Raw genomic sequence first — 16,280 nt, 5'->3', positions numbered from 1 at the left:
AACTGCTTTGCACACTAAAGAGATGAGTTTCCTGCCTCCGACGACTCAAGACACACATTCTAGGTTCTCTGCGGTACATGCTGAGAGCTCAGAAGGACTAATAGAAGGGGAAGATTTACTTTTGAAAGGCAGTGAGTTTATCTGCTCAGGGATTCACTGGAGCAGAGAGCCCTGCTGTCTCCTTAGGAATGACTGGGATAATAGGTAGCTGGCAAGTGTTACCTATATATTCTGCTGACGTGTATTCTGTAGGCTGCCATTTTCTAAATACTAAATTTTCAAAGGAGCCAGACTGGAGAGAGCCCAAGACAAAACACGGACTTTGTCTGGTATTCTCCTTTGTGAAAATTTGGTCAAACACAAGCTCTCTCCTCTGGAGTGCTCTGCAATGTAATCACATTTTTATGGTAAATTTTCATATTCCCCATTGTGCATATACCAGGCTGCTGTGATTGATGGGGATGTCACCCAAACAAAATGGTAAATGAGATAGAGCCTGTGGTTTACACAGAGATAAAAAGAAAGAATAGAGGTGATAACATACATTAGGGAAGGGGGAAAAAGGGGGAAATAAATATTATCTTACCTGAGTTAAGGGAGGATAAAGGAATTGTGGGATGACAAACTAAAATGGTATCTTTTATAGTCCTGACCAAAAGCTGTCACAGCCTTAGGAAACTAGAAGAGGGAGGATTCGCTGGGGAAAGAGAAAAAGAGAGGTGTTCGTTTGCTAAAAGACTTGATCTGTGTATTTAATCATATCTAATAATCATCCACCATCTTGAGACAATAAAAGGAGGGGAGCCCACAAAATACTTTGAAGAATCGTGCCAGTTATTTCGGTGGTAGATTACATCTCTCTGACTATTAGTTACAGCCACATAATTACATATGGGCGGAAGAAAAATGAAGTTGTTTTAAAACAAGTCCTCCTCTGTGAACAGAATTAATTGATATTAACAGTCCTAACTACATGCCCAAGTACACATATAATATTTTACCCACTGCCTTTTTTCCCTTCTGGAGCCATCTCCTATTACAGAATTGTAATTTCAGAGCAAATTTGCCTGGAGGGAGGTAATAAATCTGTGTGGCTAGCTCCCATGAGCATTAAGGAAAAGTGGGTATTTATAGAGAGGGACCAGGAATTTGTGATTTATCCTCCAGAAGGCCCCTGATACACGAGGAAGCATTTACAGGGTTCGGAAGCAAACTAAAAGTACATTTAGCTCCAAAGAGGTCTTCTATACAAATGGAAGGAAATTCCAAATTAAAGCCAAAACGTGACATGCTGTTCACCCTATTCCACAGAGTTTACATTCTCAGATGAGAGTGAATCTCATGGTACATGGGGAGGGAATCTCTTCCTTGGAGACCAAAATATCTGGATCCAGGCAGGGCTCAGTCAGTGACATGCCAAGTGCTGACTGGGGAGGTTCTGGTTTCAGTCACTCCTTGGACATATTTTCACATAGATTTTGAGTGTCAGTGTCTTTGGTGGGAGAAGAGCTCTTTGATTTTTTTTTATGATCTTATTGAAATATTAAAAACTTGATTGTGGAAAGAGTAGATTCTCATAGTTCCCATTGGGCAATCGTGGTCTGTTATTTATTTCAAGGCAATAGGAATTGAGGAGAAGAATCTTTTGTTCTTTGCCAATGTGCAATGTGCAATGTGTTGGTGTTAAAATCAGTACATAAATATGTGTTTGGACCAAAGCCTGCCTGAGTGCAAGCAGGGGTTCCAGCCTCCACCCATGTGCCTGGCTGGTAGGATTCACTGGTCATTTTCTTTAAAGACTGTTTTAAAAACTGCCCATTGACAAAATAAGCTGTTTGAAAAGTTAAGCTTCATATTTGTGCTCTAGTTTTGAGTGTTGTCCCTAAAAGGAGATGCTAATGTTAGTGCTACCACAAGTGGGTTTATGGGAGTCCTTCCCGAAAGGGTTAGAAAGATGCTGTTTGTGCAGACACACAGGCCCACTGGGGAGGTGCCTTTAGGATGGCTAGAGGTGTCTATCCCCTTTTGTCTCTGCAGATTGTATCTACTTATGTGGGTCCATGCCTGTCTACCATGTGATGGCAGCTCCTTGTGGGGCAAGTATTGTTTCACTTCAGCCTCTGTATGGCCACACCCTGCAAAGCTCCCAACGCAGAGTAGGCACCAGCATTGAGAGGTGCTGGGGAAAGCGTCCAGTAGAAGAAGGGACTTTAATTGGGACTTAAAGGAAGCCAGGGAGGTCAGCAGGCAGAACGAAGAAGAGAGAGCAATGCAGGCTTGGAGGACAGTAGAGTGATGGGACGTCTGTGCATGGAATAGTCAAAAGGTCTGTTCCCTGGACTGAAGAATACATGGTGGGGACTAAGGAGTGAGAAGACTGGAAGGGAGGGAGGGGACAGAGCATTTTGGATTTGCTCCTGAAGGTGATAGGGAGCCACTGGAGTTGACTGAGGAGGGGGGAGAGTGCGATGTGGTCAGAGCTGAGCTTCAGGAACATTTCTTTAGTGGATGGACTGGGGGGGGGAGAGACTTAAGGGAGAGTCCCCAGCAGCTGTTGCAGTAGTTAAGATGTGAGGTGGTGAGGGTCTGTACCAGGGTGGGGGCAGTGTCAGAGGAGAGAAGAGGGGCTGCTGGAGTGGTGTACAATTGTGATAGTCCTGATGATTCTCAGCCATGTTGTAAGGTGCTCAATGGTTTCCAGGGCAGCCGAGTCTTAAGACTGTGGATGTAGAGCTGGCTGTGACCCCAGGGGCTGTCCAAGCCAACCTTCATTTTACAAGTGAGAAAAGTGAGTCCTAAAGAAAAAAAGAAGTCACCTTCCAGGACGGCCTGGAGATGGGATTCGCACCCAGGTCTTCCTGACTCCAAATTCCATCTTCTAGCCCTTACACCACAAGCCCTCCAAGTGTGTGTGTGTATCTGCATCTATGTCCAGATCTATTTATCTATCATCTGTCTATCCATCCTTCTGTTCTCTCCCACTCTCTTCTCTTTCTTTTCCCCTTCCCTCCCCTCCCCTCTCTCTCCCCTCCCTTCTCTTCTCTCTACAATCCTCAGCCTCCATTTGCTCAGCTGACAGCTGAAGCATCTGCACATGCCCTCCTCTTCCCAGCTCAGCCAATTCTTGGGAGAACCAGATGAGTTGGCACACATGCAGACACAGGCAGGTGATCCCTCAGAAGCATTAAAAGGGTCAGTAGTGCTGTTGGTGGTAGGTTTGTCCAAGGGCCCCTCTGCGGTGCAAGCGTTTTCATTCTGACATAAGCTCGACGACACTGAAACATCAGTCTGGAGCTAGAACAGACCTTAGAAGCCATCAAATTCAATCTTCCTTATTTTACAGATGAGGAAATGGAGGCACAGAGATGTTAAGTAAGGAGCTCAGGATCACACTGCTAGTATGTGTGGAAGGGTAGGATTTGAACCCAAGGCTTCCTGACTCCAAGTCCAGTGCCCCTCATTGTAGCACACTCCCTCTTAGGGGGATGCTGGGGCACCCGTGAGGGAAGATACCAGTCCACAGCCTTTGGTGCTGGGAGGATATGATTTCATACGAGGACCACCCCCGCCCAAGTCTGGCCTTAGCCAACAAGGCCCTGTTCTGAACCACCAGGTCTTTAATAAGTGATGGAAGTCATGGCCTGGTGAAGTCGAGGGGTTACCTGAAGACCTGGAATTCTTGGATGCCTCCTTACTCCATATGTCTGTTCTAGTCTGACCAGTGAGAGCTAAGTCAGCTGAGGTCCCAAGGTTTTTAAGGGTAGGGCTCTAGTGTGGACCTTCCAAGGCCCAACACACATGGGGCAGTTTTTTGTTTTTTGTTTTTTAAAGGGGAGGGGGGAAGTGGCGGCCACTTCTCCTCAAGCCACCTCCAACAACTGCCTTCTGAGGCCCGACCTCTTTTTTTGCGGATGATGGAAATGCTGACAGATCGGAGAAGGGCAGCAGGACTGGGGACTGCTGTAATTATGCTCTCATATCCTATCATTAAGGATTCCTTGGAAAGGGGTTTATAAATCGCTCCTCTCCTTAGATAAACCACCCGGCATTAAGGCATCAACACCAGGGTGCAGAATTAAATTAAAACCTCATAAAATGAAAGATGTTCTGTATTAGCTGCTTGACACTTAATTTGCCTCTGAATGAGGAGAGGAAATCACAAATTAACCTGCCTTTGTTTTTCCGACCGTGGCTTATTAGGTGTTAGAACAACTGCAATTACAGTCTAATAATAAGCATCAAGCCTTATAAATATGTACTGAGGCCTGTCACTTTGTGTTCCAGGGACCTGTTTGTTAAATGAAGGCCGGGGCTTGTCCCCAGGGGGATTTGGGTGGCGTCAACTCCTCCTTGGGTATCTACAGTGGACAGTTCCGAAGGGCGGGACTTAAACATCATGGCCTCCCCCCAGCAGTGTGGGGAGGGTGCAAGAGGGAAGGGACCCGAGGATGATTTGTCAAGTCCCACACGGGAAGCTGAGATCAGAGATTTGTAGAGAACTGGAAAGGGACTCAGGCCAGCCGAATCCAACTCTCTAGTTTTACAGATGAAGAAACTGAGGCTCAGAGAGAAGCATTTTGCTTAAGGTCACTGAAGGAGGAGGGGGCAGAGGGAAGATAGAGACCCGGATCTTCCTGATGTCCAGAGTCCAGAACGTTGTGAGCTGTGTGAATGGGGGCAATTACGGAGCCTTCTTGAGGCTCTTCTTCCTCCACAAAAAGAGGGTGCCGACATTTCTCTTCCTACCTCAGGACACGTTTGGGAAGGATCACACACAATATATGCTGAAGCGACCTGCCATTTGGTCACTATTTCGATGGTGGCCTTATTAGGATTTCATCATGCTTTGGTCCGGCAAGCAGAGTAGAGCAGCCCCCCAGTCTGGGACTGAGGGCTAGCTAATTAACCTCTTTGGGTCTCAGTCTCCCCAACAGTAAAAGGAAGGGATTGAAATGGATAGAACCTGAGGTGCCTTTGGCCTCTCTCTGCCCCCGACTCACATTGTCTCTCTGATCCAATGTCAGGGAGTGTCTTTGCATTTCTAGCACCTAACACAGAAGGCGTTTAATAAATGCCTACTTCCTTAATTAGCCAAATGACTTCCATGTAGAGCATCTCAGGGATGACCCATCATAGAGCAAGGGGAGCCCTTTCTGTGCTGATGAGTGGGGAAAGGGGGCTTGGGGTGGGTGGGTGTTGTTTTCTTGGCTCTGTTCCTTTCCTAAGAGTCAGTAGATTTTGATATTCATTTTTCTCAATTAGCAAGCGCTTCCTTTCTGTCCCCCTCCCCTCCACCCCCACCCCACCCCCGCCCCGTCACCCCTCCCTGTCCGGCCCAAGACCAGCGCTCCTCTCCTTCCCGGCATTGGTGCCTGCTCCCCTGAACTTGCTGGGCGCCAGCCTGTTTGAGAGACCATCCTTTCACTGAGTTTATTCATGTGAGCACAAATAGGAATTTTGTCTCTAGGTCAGTAACGTGAAGTCCTAAGCCTTCAGATTCGAGTGAACAGTAAATAAAAGATCAGAGAATGCAGAACTGGGATTTGGCAAGGACCTCAGAGACTCTCTAATCCAGGCTGTGCCTGATCAAGAATTCCCTGCATGGAGCCCCCGACGTGTGGCCAGCCAGCACTGCCCGTGGAGGGGAGGCCCACTCCCCTTTGGGGCTTTTCTCAATCTCAGATGTCAGGGACACAAAATCTGCCCCTTGCAACACCTCCCCCTTTTGCCAGCTCCTGTCTCTGCCCTCTGGGGCCAAGCAGAACCATGATGATCCCTCACGTCCAGGGCAACCCTTCAGACACCTGAGGGTGGACACCAGACCCCATTTTTAGTTTTCTCTTCTTCTGGCTCAGCACCTCCGGTCCTTGTGGCATGATTTAAGAATGCAGCTAGCTTAGCCAGCCTCCTCTGAATCTTTCTCTTTTAAGCAATGATCTTCCTCGAATCAGGTACCCCAAACTGAAGGCTCTAGGTAATCCTCAATCAGCAAGTGTCTGTTAGTCATCTACTATGTATGGGATACAAGTACATGGGGTGAAACAGTTCCTTCTGCCAATGAGCCACTGGGTGGAGCTTCAGATTCAGGTAGGAAGACTTGAGTTCAAATTCAACCTGAGACACTGGGTGAGTGACTTTGGGCAAGTCACATAACCTGTCTCCCTTAGTTACTTCATCTGTAGACCTCAAGTGATAATAGCACCTACCTCCCAGGGTTGTTGTGAGGTTCTGATGAGGTATTAGTAAAGCGCTTTACAACCTGTCAGGAGCTTATCTAAATGCCGGTTATTGTTACTACATTCCACTAAGGGAGGCAACTACATTTGAAACCATATACAGTATCAATGGGAAATGACTAAATACAAAGAAACACAGTGCTGTTAAACACAAGGGAGCTGGGCGGGGGAAGAGCTGTGGGTTGTAGGTGTGGATGGGGATGAGGAAAGGCTTCCTGCAGAAGGAAGTGGAAGATGGGGGGTGAAGGCAAGGACTAGGGCATTCCAAGTGTGTGGGGCGGTCAGTGCAGAGGACCGGCATTCCAAGAGGCCGAGATGAGTAGGGTGGAGGGGGATTAACGTATAACAAGCCTGGATAGATGAGCTGAGGCCAGCCGGAGATGCTCCGCATACATCCTTTTCAGTCCAAGATCATCCTCCTTGGCAGTGAAAGCAAGCAAAAACCTCGAGGTCAGTAGCTATGGCTGCTGCCCATCATTGGTGTGTTCATCAGCCCCTATCCATGCTTTCATCTGCCTCTTTGCCTGTTACAGCTACAACCCAGGCCTCCCTGCTCCTCTTCACGCTCTTGCTTTTCCCCACAGTGTCTGGCCAACTTGATCTCTCACCCTTTGGACACTGCTATGATGGGGCCATCCATGCCAGGCTGGAGGGCTCACCCTCCCTGCCCTGCCCTGGCTCCATCCCCAAATCTAGACTGATTGGCAGGCCTCCTGTACATCTGCTTCACCCCCACCAGTAGAACGGTGGGTCTTGGTGTCTTTAGAAACCTTTTTTTGTGTGTGGGGCAGTGAGGATTAAGTGACTTGACCAGGGTCACACAACTAGTAAGTGTCAAGTTTCTGAGGCCAGTTTCGAACTCAGGTCCTTCTGAATCCAGGGCTTTATCCACTGCGCCACCTAGCTGCCCCCTAGAATCTGTTCTTGAGGCCTGTCTTTCCCTCCCACCAGAGCCAGCTTTACTTTCCCAAGAAAACTGCATGCCACTCAGGCAAGGGCTCCTCTCCTGTTTTGTTCCCTGTATGGATCCCTTCTTGGAGTCATAGTTTTAAATGAGTTAAATAAAATATGTAGGATTGGAAAGGTTAGGGGTAGTTAGGTGATGAAGTGGATAGAGCTCTGGGCCTGGAGTCAGGAAGATCTGGATGAAAAGGCAGCCTCAGGTATTTCCTGGCTGTGTGACCCTGGACAAGTCACTTCACCTCTGCCTGCCTCAGTTGCCCTGTAAAATGTGGATATTAACAGCATCTACTTGCAGGGTTGTTATGAGAATTAAAAGAGATCTTTGTATGATGCCTCATACACTTAATAAATGCTTATTAAAAAGAAAACAACTATTGAAATGTAATAAAATTATCAATCACTAAATATTTGAAAAATATTAGAATATTTGAAAATCCCCAGCTCATGGAGCTCTGGTTCAGAAGCCCATGCATCAGAGTGCCTGCCTATCCTTTTTCTGACCTGTTGGGCCCTTGCCTCCCATAATTGCATGTGTCTCCTAGGGTCTACTCGGCTCTCCTCACTTTCTCTCTTACACGTTTTAAAATGGACTGTTTTGCTCCTTAGAATTTCTCTTATGGAGTGAATTGTCCTTTTATCGTCAAAATCAGGCCCAAAGTAGCAATTCTTCATGGTGCTTCCTCTACCTTTTGAAGGATGGAAAGATCATTAAGGGAGGTCGAGGAGTTGTTTATCTGCTGTGCTTTCAGCTGAGGGGTAGCAAGGTCACTGAAGCCCCTCCATCACTGCAGTGAGTCTGCCTCAGCCAGTCTTGTGCTCTTGCTCCCAGACTCCTCATCTCCTTCCCTCTTCTGCTCAGGTAGTCTTTAGTATTTATTGCCTCAATGTTGCTTTAGTTTTACCTTAGGCTTCATGAAGTAACTTGAGTTTGACCTGAGTTTTGAAGGAATCCTTAGGATTCCTAGAGGAGAAAGTATCTCAGGGTTTGGGGGACAGCAAGGGCAAAGGCAAGGAAACAGGAGATGAAGTCTTGTGTGTGAGGAAAAGCAAGAAACCTGATCTGGCTGGACTATAGAACTCACATCAGGGATAATACATAATAAGGCTGGGAATTTAGCTCAGAATGCCCAAAGAAGAAAGCTTTATTTGATCCAATAGACAAATGGAAGGCACTGAAGTTTCTTAAGTAAGGATATGGGTCAAGCCATGCTTTGAGGAGCTTTGTGGAGGATGGAAAAGAAAGGAGAGAAAGTGGAGTTAAAAAGGCCAATGAGAAGGCCATTGTAATGGTCCCACCAAGAAGTGATGAGGGCCTGAACCAGGAGAGTGAATATACGAGCGAAGAGAAGGGGATGTTACAAGAAATGTCGTAAAGGAGGAATCACATGACTGGGGATGGGTGGAATGTTGGGGTTAAGGTGAGCAAAGAGCCTGACATGCCTCCTAGGTTGGGAATTCTGCTGCATGCCTGGGAGGATAGTCTGTCCCTTACCTAAAGAGGGACATGGATTCTCTCATAGTATTGGCCCCCCCATTTCATCCCTTGTCTTTTCCTTTCCACTCTGTTCTGTAGACAGAGTGAAGTGACCCTTCATTCAATGCTCCACAATATTCCATCTTGGCAGCTCCTGCCTACTGGTGGTAGCGGCAGTCATGACACTATTTTGTCAGGGTTTTACAAATGCTTTCCTTCTTCTGGTGAGGTGGATCAGGCAAAAAGCGTCAGTTCCTTTGGGAGAAGGAAATAGGCTCAGATGGGTGAAATGATCATTTAGATGTCACCTAGTTCATAGGTGGTCTAGCTGAGACTTGAACCCAATCTACCAATGAACATTTATAACCACTGGGAACACAATAAACAAACAGAAACAACACCAACATAGCCCTTGCCTTCAAGGAGCTTACATTCATTCTGATGGAGGAGACAGAATGTGCGTGTATAGGTAGGTATATATAAGAAAGCAGACAAAAGGTAAACCCAGCCCCACCTGCCTCCACACCCATTGTAGTCTGGCCCACTGCCCTGCCTTGGGTACATGGTGACTCATCCTGAGGGAGGATCTTCTACCTGTCATTTAATGCTCCCTATCCCTTCCAGTATTACAGTCCCACTGGCCTGCTAGCTGTTTCTTATACTGGCATTCAATCTCCCACCACCATGCTCTTGCACATTGTACTGCATGCCTACCTACCTTCAGAATTCTTACTGATTTTCTTTTGGCCCAGAATGATGAATTTTTTTTTTTAGTGAAGCAATTGGGGTTAAGTGACTTGCTGAGGGTCACACAGCTAGTAAGTGTTAAGTGTCTGAGGCCAATTTTGAACTCAGGTACTCCTGACTCCAGGGCCGGTGCTCTATCTACTGTGCCACCTAGCTGCCCCAGAATGATGATTTTTAAAACTCTGGTGGGAAATCTCAGGGTGGAAGGTCTCTTCGTTAATGAACAATAGCAACTTCTCTGTAACTCACAGTCTCAGGGATGTCTGAGGTGAAGGGACTTGCCCAGTGGGGTCAATATATGTCAGAGCCAGTACCCAAACTCCAGTCTTTCTGACTCCAAGATTAGCTTGATATTTAATCACTCTGCCAGGATGTTTTAAAATCTTTACATGTTTTCAAATAATAAGAAGTGATTACACAAATTTGCTATACCTCATTATAAGTAGAAGATCGGTAGAAACTTCCCACCCCATAACAATAATTTCTACCCTCCCAGCATTGCCAACCTGTGTGTCACTTCCAGACTGGCTTAGCCTGATCTGATTTTGCTGATTGACTTTGCAGGTATTATTTTCTATGTGTCCTGTCTGTGGAGTCATGTGTCCTATCGCAGGGCTAGGACTTTCAATCATGCCTGATTGAAATATCGAATTCTGTCATCAGGCTCCCAGAGAGCCCACTCAAATGCTTGGGCACATTCACAGGGCTGCCAGGAGGCTCCTAGGAAGCAGGGACCAGGTTCTTTGTGCCCTCATCAGTGGTATTTGTCTGGTGAGTAGATATTGACTGAGGCATTCACAGGCAGTGAACCAGAAGGGAGTCCTCTCTATAGTGGCTGCAGGCAAACCTGTTGTGGGGGCTCAGAGCTACTCAGCTGGAACAGACTTTTTTTTTAAGCACAATGCGCCCCCTCATGTTAAGCCTTGTTTCAAAGAATACTGAAATTTATGACTGTTTTACTCTTTAAAAAATCTGTATATAAGAAAAATGGAATGCCACAGAAATTCCAAGTGCCACCCCCCAACAAAATAAAACATAAACCAGTGAACACAACCCTGCAGAACAGCTTTCAACAGTCCCTAATGAAAAAAAAAAAATGACAGGGCATTCAGTCACTTCATTCACAAACACAGGCCCTTCCTCCACAGAGGGAATAATGCTCATGTTTTCATGAAAACAAAGATAAGGCATTTCCCTGGGGGTGGGGGACAAGCCAAAGTCCTCTCTGACCTTCCTTTCCCCAGGAGAACAAAGCTCTATTCATAGAGTCATAGGGCCATCGTGGGGAAGGGCCCCCAAGGCCATTCCCCTCATTTTACAGGTGAGGAGCCTGAGCACTGAAAAGATGGAATGATCTGTTTGAGGTCCATAAATGCTCCTCCCTCCTCCCTCCTGCTTCTGCCTCTCTCAAATCCCTCTCACAAGGACAGTGAGGAGGCAGGTTCAGAGCTTTTCCCACTGGATCATCCTCAACAAGCAGTTGGTAACAACCCTAATAATAACTCTTAGCATTTGTGCAAAACTCTGAGGTTTGCAGAGTACTTTGCACTTCTTATCTCAGCCCTGGGAGCTGAGTGTTACCATGATGCTGAAGCAAAAAAGTTAAGTGACTGTTCCAGGGTCACACAGCTAGTGCCTGAGTCAGTATTTGAACTCAGATCTTACAGACTCCAGGGCTGGCCCTGCCTACAACACCATGGATGGTATTTCATGCCCGTAGATCGTCCTGGCTTTGTGGTTGCTGCCAATGGTGGCAAAACATTTTCATTCATACAATGACATGCATTTAGATTTGCAACATGGGCAAGCACTGATCAATTAATCCAGAAGCATTTATTAAGCATCTCCCAAGTGTCAGGCACTGTGGTGAGCCATGGGGACGCCAAGAGAGAGCAGAGAAGCCCCTCCCCTCAGGGAGTTTACAATCTAATAGGGAGCCACACACCACAGAGAGAGAGCAGAGGGGGAATAATCTCTGAGGGAATGCACGAGGGGTGTGTGTGGGGGAGAGGGGACCTGGGAAGGCCTCCTGTAGAAAGTCGGTTTAAATAAAAAATATCAAGGCCGGATCTAGAACTTCCTTTTGCAAGTTAAGAAATGACCATCCATGGTGCAGGTTATGAGGCCTGGACCAGTTTCCTTTTTGTCTCAGCGGTTCTGGTGCTTCTCACGATGCCTGGCACATAGTAGGTGTTCAGCAAGTGTTCCTTGAATAAATGAATGGCTTTCAGGGTTTGAAAAAGGGGGGAAAAGGTATTTTTTCAGGAATCCTGGAGAGTTGAGCAAGTAAACCTGTTGCCCAATCAGTTAAGAGGGTCTTCTGCCTTCCCAGCATGTTCTTCCTTCCCCACAGCGTTCATGCCATCAGTGCTAGCATCAGAGGGACACCATGGGATCCTTCTCCTGCACTAGGGAGCATGAATTCAGTGGACTCAAGAATCCCTTTGGGGCCAAGGGGGACCGTGGGCTTCTTGTGGCTCCACATTTGAAGCCACCAGCTCCCCCTGGGCTGGGCTCAGATGCTTCTGTCAAAGCAAGAAAATAACCCTCTTCATTTGTCAGTTTCCCACTTGTGCTGATATCCCAGAAATTACTGCAAATGAATGTGGTCTGTGTTGTGCTGGAGGGTAGTGAGATAAGGAGTCCAGAGTTGGGAAGACCTGGGTTCCTTTCTAACCCATACTGACCCAGCAGCCTTCAAGGAAGAACTTCAGTTGTCAGTGCCTGGGGCACCTCTGGGCTAGAAGCTGTAGAGGAGCAGCTGAGCCAAGGGATCTAGATTTCATTTGAATTTTTCAAGAAATGTGTTCCTTGGTTATAGAAGCATCTTGCTTGACTCTGTGTGTGTGTGTGTCCATGTAGCTGGTTTTTGGGAAGTAGGGCAGCATGTGCAGAGAATGTGTGCTCTGCATCTGTGATTGAATCATTGTGTGGAAGTCCCAGTGTGGAAACACCCTACATGAGTGCAGAGTAGCCACTCCTCTGTACCTCAGTCTTGGAGAGTTTCCTGGGGCTGCTGTCAGGTAAAGTGCCTTGCTTGCTCTGAATCAAAGAGTCCAGAGGTGACCAAGGAAGGCTCTGTACCCCGCTCTTCTTGACTCTAAGAATGGACATCTCTCTACTTTCCCTTTTCTTTCTACCCCCCTCCCTTTCTTTCTCCTTCCTTCCCTTACTTTTTCTCCTTCTTGATAATCATGGAGAAGACCACCCCAAATGTAACCCAAGCTCTCCAAGGTCATATGGTGCATTGGCAGACCAATTGCCATTGGTTAAGGGTGTTTTGTGGCCATTTCACGTACCAATGAAGTCCCAGATCCAGTCCCTGTCCCCAGCCCATAGTAGGTCTAGGCTGACCTAGGCTCTCCATCCCAGCTCTACCACTAACAATGTGGTTGTGGTTAAATCACTTTAGCCTTTGGGCTTCTGAGTCATAAACTGAGGGCTTTGCTATTGGGCAGCTGATGAGCCCCTATATGTTACTGGGGAGATTCCTTTCAGGGCTGCACCAGAGACCCCTGAGTGAGTCCACAGCCCTTCCCAACTCTCAGATTTCACAACAATAGGATTTTGCCAAACCACTTATGATTTCCCTGTTAGAAATATTGATTTAAAAAAATCTGGGAGCTGAACCTTTTGTTCTCCACCCCACCCCCACCCCAGGATATGAACTTCTTTAGAGTCGAGACTATCTTATTTTTTTTTCTTTGTATTCCCAGGGGTTAGCAGACTGATTTGTACATGGTAAACACTTAATGCCTTTTTCATTCATCCATCCATCCATCCATCCATCCATCCATCCATCCATCCATCCATCCATCCATCCATCCATCCATTCATCCATCCACCCACCCACCCACCCATCTATCCACCCACCCATCCATCCATCCATCCATCCACCCACCCACCCACCCACCCACCCATGTATCCACCCACCCATCCATCCATCCATCCATCCACCCACCCATCTATCCACCCACCCATCCATCCATCCATCCATCTTCCCTTGGGACAACTCTCTCCTACCCTCCAGTTTGACTTCACACATCAATATGTAGCCTGGACACCTACTCTTAAGCCTATCACTTAAAGGACTGGTTCTGTGTCACGGTTCAAACATGGGGCACCTCCAGCACTCAAACACAAACCATCCCGAATTCCACGTGCTTTTCCTTTTAAAACATACAAACAGGGTTCTCTCTACCACAAATTCCATAAAGTAGAGCTTCCTTTTGGCATTTTCTCCTAAGAGGGATGAATGGATAAATAAAGAAGCAAACAAATGAACCATCAAATAATGAACTGAGCTCCGGCATCCTGATTCCACCAGGGCACAGAGGCTGAGCTTTCTGCCTTGCCTGCTGATGGCAAGAAAAACATTGAAAAGTTTCCCCAAAGAGAACTTCAATGGCTGAACAGGGAAGGAAGGTTGCCCTGTGGTGATGTATGAGGGCCGATGCTCAGCGGCCCAGCCACTCGGAGGGCGGGAGCAGCTCTGTGATTAATGGTGTTTATATTTGACACAGGCTTCCTTTATTTATCTGCAATACAGTTTAGTGATTTTTATCAACCTCCTGAATGAAAAATATTCCGTCATACCAATATTGCCGTGTAAATTGAGTAGAGTCACTTTTTATTCTATCTTCCCGCCTTATCATCCGCACAGTAATTTTCTAGCAGGGGTTTGATATGGGAAGGCTGGATTTAGCCGTACTTGACACAAAGCCTCTTCAATTTCCCCTAAAAGTTCAGTCTGCTCTTAGAAATGTGTGTGTGTGTGGATGTATTTTTAAAAACTAACTCTCTCTCTCTCTCTCTCTCTCTCTCTCTCTCTCTCTCTCTCTCTCTCTCTCTCTCTGTCTCTGCCTTCCTCTTTCTCTGTTTCTGTGTCTTTGTCTCTGTCTCTCTCTGCCTGTCTGTCTGTCTCCCTCTTTCTCTCTCTCCCTCTTTCTCTGTCTCTCTTTGTCTCTGTCTATCTCTCAGTCTCTGTCTCTTTCTTTCTCTCTCTGTCACACACACACACACACACACACACACACACACACACACACACACACACACACACACACACACACACACACACCCTCTCATCCAAGCAATTTCAGGATTTGAAAGAATAAAGATAAAATGAATGGAGCTGGATGGGGAAAATGCAGCTAATCTGAAAGCCTCTAATAGCTGTGGAGGCAGCTGTAATCCAAACTGCTTTGGAGGGGGGCTTGGGCCGAGCACTCAGGCCCACTTCCTCCTAATCAATCACCATCCAACTCCAATCAGCATTGGGGCAGAGCTGATCGTTCATCCCGGGAGTAATTTCAAAGTTGAGGCTCGTAATGGACCCGTCCGGGACATTCGTCACCACAATAATGGAGCTAATGACGCCCCAACCAAAGAAGGGGAAGAAAAATAAGATCTCTCTCTTTGTTGTGATGTACAAGAGACTTGGGAGTAAAGGGGGTACATTCCTGTTTATTTCTTGTGCAGTGAACAGATCATTGAGTGGGTAAGGAGAAGATGGTGATGTGCTTGTGATGAACTTAAAAAAGAATAATTATTTAATCAGAATCCGCCTGTGAATCTGGCTTCTGAGATGCAACTTAAACATTAGATATTCTTTGGAAACATGGAGAAGGAAAAACTACCCCAGAGTTCTAGCCAGAGTGCTGAGCTCCCAGTTAGGAAGCACCAGCTTCAGTCCTAACTCTGATGCTGAATGGCTTTGGACAATTCACCTAACCTTTCCAAGCCTCAGTTCCCAGAGGAATTAGAAGGCTCAATGAAAATTATGCTTACACTGTGGTTTGAAAACCATAGGGTGCTACTCACATTGACTGTGAAGATGGCCCCCAGCATCCCTGAGCTGCCTATGGATTTGGGGATTATTCAGGTGAGACCTGCAGAAAGAATTCTCCCCCCAAATGCCTTAGAATGGTTAGTCCAGAACGAGCTCTAGAGAGTGACATTCAGTGATGGTCTTTTACAGTTTTCTGTGGTCTCATGCAGAAAGTCTTGGTTTCAAAAGGAGGTGGAGGAGCAGGAGGAGGAAGAAGAGGAGGAGGAAGGGAGGGAGGGAGGGAGTGAACCCAGGAGTGATCCCGAGGCTTTGAGGCTCCTTTGGGAGGTCTCTGAGACTTAGTTTACATTTCTCTTACCCACCTAACTCCTGCTATTGAGATCAAGATTGACTTTCACATTTCTCCCCAAACCATTATAAAGCTAAACCCTAGGGAGTTGTAATTTCCTTCTTTGGGACTTAGTGTGGGGACTGATATGGGCTGACCCCATGCTTTGGAGTGGCACTTTCCTCTCTTAGAAAAATGACTGAAGAAGCCCCCTCCCCACCTTCCACAGTTCATCAGTCAGTCAATCTACATTTATTAAGCTCCTGCTTTGTTTCAAGGTCTGTGAGAGGTGCTGGAGACACAAAGACGCCAGCTCTCACAGATGGTCATGAGAGTACACAGAGCTGGTACCTGTACCGGGGCCCTGACCCCTGGGTAATCTAGGTGGCCTGCTACCCAAATGAAGTTTGTGCTCCTTGGCCTTGTATGTGGGGGAAAACCCAAACCAAGGCTATCGAGGATCCTGGTTCTCAGAGATGGACCCTCATCCCCTAATAGCATCCCTGCTGATGACTTCTATCACTCTTCTTATGTCAGAAAAGCATCCTCTTTGAAGGAATGAAGAGAAGGATGAGTCATGGGTACTTTGCCTGGAATTATGAGAAGGGAGAATAGGAGTCAAGCACGCACACACGCACGCACACATACATGTATGTGCACACACTCACACTCATGCATGCATGAACACACACACTCACATGAACGCATGCATGCACACGCACATGCACGCACACACACACT

General features: G+C 46.8%; 1 protein-coding gene across 1 annotated transcript in view; it reads left to right on the top strand.

Moving 5' to 3' along the window:
• GLI3 (GLI family zinc finger 3) overlaps window positions 1-16,280 on the top strand; it is a 285,531-nt gene that overhangs the window by 175,709 nt on the left and 93,542 nt on the right.

This window comes from Dromiciops gliroides, chromosome 1 (assembly GCF_019393635.1).
Source record: "Dromiciops gliroides isolate mDroGli1 chromosome 1, mDroGli1.pri, whole genome shotgun sequence".
Classification (NCBI taxonomy): Eukaryota; Metazoa; Chordata; class Mammalia; order Microbiotheria; family Microbiotheriidae; genus Dromiciops; species Dromiciops gliroides.
This window is presented reverse-complemented; position numbering and strand designations above follow the sequence as displayed.